Consider the following 3,781-nt stretch of genomic DNA (forward strand, 5'->3'; position numbering starts at 1 on the left):
GGGGGTGGGAGGGGCTGGGGAGAGGCCAATGGGGGAAAAAGGAGACATATGTAATACTTTAAATAATAAAGAATTTTAAAAAATGGTTAAGATGGTAAATTTTATGTAATGTGTATTTTACCACAATTTTCATAAAGGTGGAGGGTAACTGTTATTGCTTAAAAGAAGAATTAAGAGGCATATCCAACAAATGTTACATATGGACCATGTTTGGATCTCAATTTGAGCAAATAAACTGAGAGGAAGGGAAGGGAAGGAAAGGGAAGAAAGAGGTAGGCATTGTGTAGAAAGTTATAGAGCTCAGCACAGTCTTTGGGGAGGTACTGTTGACTTTGTCATCTGACCCAGACCTCAGGTTGCCTGTGCCACTTGCCAGCCACATAGCCTTGAGCAAATTAATTGTTTTCAGTTTTTGTTTTATTAATCCTCAGCCCAGGATATTCTATCTATCTATCTATCTATCTATCTATCTATCTATCTATCTTTGTTAATCCTCATTTGAAGATATTTTTCCATTGATTTTTAGAGAAAGTGGAAGGGAGGGGGAGAGACAGGGAGAAACATCAATGTGAGAGAGATAAATCAGTTGACTGCCTTCCGCATACGTCCCAACCAGGGCTGGGGATCGAGCCTGCAACTGAGATACATGCGCTTGACTAGATTCGAACCCAGGACCCTGCAGTCTGCAGGCTGATGCTCTATCCAGCTAGGGCTGTTTTCTGTTTTTATTTATTTTTTTTTGTTTCCTGTTTTTAAATGTTTCATAAACATTTATTGAATCTATGCAATGAGCTTAATATTTACTCTATATTAAATACTGATTGTTCAACAATGGGGTCATAAAAATAAATAATAGTCCAGCTGGTGTGGCTCAACCCATGCACCAAGAGGTCACTGGTTCTATTCCAGATCAGGGCACATGCCCAGGTTTCAGGGTTGATCCCCAACAGGGGGCACACAGGAGGCAGCCCATTGATGTTGATGCATTGATGTTTCTATCTCTTCCTCTCCCCCCTCTCTCTAAAATCTATAAAAACATATTTAAAAAAGGAACTGCCAGACTATTAAAAAAATAATATATGGTCTCTGCTGATACTGAAGAATAAAATGTGAGATAAGAAATAGCAGGGATAAGTCTAGAAAGCTAGGCAAAAATAGAATCTGGAAGGCCTTGTATGCCATGTCAGAAGATTGGACTTTATCATAAAGAGCCATTGAAGTTCTTTTTTTTTTAAATATATTTTATTGATTTTTTACAGAGAGGAAGGGAGAAGGATAGAGACTTAGAAACATCGATGAGAGAGAAACATCGATCAGCTGCCTCCTGCACACTCCCTAGTGGGTATGTGCCCGCAACCAAGGTACATGCCCTTGACGGGAATCGGACCTGGAACCCTTGAGTCCGCAGGCCGACGCTCTATCCACTGAGCCAAATCGGTTAGGGCGAAGTTCTTATTTTTTAAAGTTGTCCTTTATGTTTATAAAAACAATGTACTTATAAATTTTAAAAAATTAAATGCAATCCCAATTTTAAAACTCTCAATGGAACTTTCTTCTGAAAATTGTCAAGCTGATTCAAAAGTTCTTTAGGAAAACAAATGTCAAGAATAGCTAAGAAAACTTAGAACAACATGGAAGGGCTTGGCCCTATTAGATAGCAAAATATACAAGAAAGTTATAGTAATTAAAGCAGCATGTTATTGGTACAGGAATATATTAATTGATGCAACAGAATAGGGGTCTCCTTTAAATAAACTAATGAATATATAGGAGTATGTTGTATTTCATAGATTCTAAAACATAACTTTTCACATTTCATTTCAAGTTACATGAACTAATACATATATATATATATGTATATATGTTTTTGTTTTTTTTAAATCCTCCCCCAAGGATATTTTTCCATTGATTTTTAGGGAGAGTGGAAGAGAGAGGGAAAGACAGAGAGAAACACTGATGTGAGAGAAACACATCAACTGGTTGCCTCCTGCATGAGCCCCAACCAGGGCCCGGGCCAGGAAGGAGCCTGCAACCATGGTACATGCCCTTGACCGGAATCGAACCCGGGACTCTTCAGTCTGCAGCCTGACGTTCTATCCACTGAGCCAAACCGGCTAGGGCTAATTATAAACTTTTCAAACAAGTCTTTTTTTCTTAAATAATTCAGAATTGGTTCTGTTCCTTAGAACCAATACCTTAGTTGATTCAATTTGTAAAATGACCTTTAATTGAAACCTATATAATTTTATTAACCAACTAGAGTCCCGACTTACGAAATTCATGCAGGGCGGGGGGTCCCTCAACCCAGCCTGTGCCCTCTCGCAATCCAGGACCCCTCGGGGGATGTCCGACTGCCATTTAGATAAGGCCTAAACCAGCAGTCGGACATCCCTCTCACAGTCTGGGACCCCTCACTCCTAACTGCCTGCCTGCTTGCTCCTTACCACCTGCCTGCTCCTTACCCCCCTCCTGCTCCTCGCTCCTTACCACTTGGCTCGCAGCTCCTTAGTGTTGCCCCAGAGGTGGGAGAGGCTCCTGCCACCGCCACTGTACTCGCCAGCCTGGCTTTTGGCAGAGCAGTGCTCCCACTGTGGGAGTGCACTGACCACCTGAGGGCAGCTCCTGTGTTAAGTGTCTGTCCCCTGGTGGTCAGTGTGTGCCATAGAGACTGGTTGTTCTGGTCGTCCCGCCATAAGGGTCACTGGGCTTCTGTTATATAGGATATCACCCAAATAAAAAATTTTAAAAATGAACTTTAATTTAGTGTTGATGAGTGTTATAATTTTGTTGAATACTTTTTACTATCTTGTGGTTGTTTTTTTTATTGATTGGTTTTTAGAGAGAGGGGGAGAGAGAGAAACATTGATTTGTTGTTTCACTTATTTATGCATTAGTTGATTCTTGTAGGTGCTCTGACTGGAGATTAAACCTTCAAACTTGATGTATTGGGACGACACTCTAACCAACTGAGTTATCTGGCCAGGGCCCTGTCTTATGTTTTTTATATGTGTATTTGAGGAAATTATCATAACTCTAGCCACCTAATAACTTTTAAATAGTTACTGTTCTGTGTGCTTTACAATTATTTTCTCCTTTCAAACTTCAAAACAACCCTATGAAGTAGAGATGATTTTTATCCCAGTTCTTCAGGTGAGAAAACTATACACTATTTGCATCCTTAATTTGTAAGTATTTTCTTGTACCAAATTTTTGTAAACATGAATTTCAATGAGGACATAATATTCTCTCTTATAAATGTACTATCGTTAATTTATCAATCCCTTTCATTGAACAGATCTGTAAGTTCCAAGTTTTTGCTATTATAAACAATACCATAATGGACATATTTGTACATGATTATCAATATCTCTGTTTTTTTAGGAGAGATGACAATAGGTTGGATTATGTATAAAAGTGTCTGTCTCACTTGCCGATATTACATTACAATAAGTTGTTGACAACTTAATAGGTGAAAATGGTTTATCATTTCATTTGCATTGTTTGATTTATCAGTGGAGTAAAACATTGATGCAAGCCAGACTTTGGCTTTCTTCTAATCCTAGAGGCCTTTTAGGTCCACATGGTCAAGCTTTGGTTTTATTCATCATGGGACTGGCATATCTTTAAGTTCCTGCAAACAATCCTCCGCCACAAATGTTTTGGTTAGCCTTCCTAGGAATTCTCAAATCTAAATTGTTACTGTTGTTCATTGAGGCTTTTGTCCTATCAACTTGCTGTCATGTCATACAACTTTTGGTGGGGTGGGGCGGGGCGGGGCTTG

The 3,781-nt window shown here is 39.3% G+C and overlaps 1 protein-coding gene across 1 annotated transcript in view; it reads left to right on the forward strand.

Moving 5' to 3' along the window:
- Window positions 1-3,135: 3,135 nt before the first annotated feature.
- The window catches only part of KIF27 (kinesin family member 27), a 72,133-nt gene continuing 71,487 nt past the window's right edge, over window positions 3,136-3,781 (forward strand). Inside the window, exon 1 of the mRNA XM_014541252.1 lies at window positions 3,136-3,141. The gene's annotated coding sequence lies outside the window, so the exon portion shown is untranslated. The remainder of the gene's footprint in view (window positions 3,142-3,781) is intronic.

The sequence above is a fragment of the Myotis brandtii genome, unplaced genomic scaffold (assembly GCF_000412655.1).
Source record: "Myotis brandtii unplaced genomic scaffold, ASM41265v1 scaffold266, whole genome shotgun sequence".
Lineage (NCBI taxonomy): Eukaryota > Metazoa > Chordata > Mammalia > Chiroptera > Vespertilionidae > Myotis > Myotis brandtii.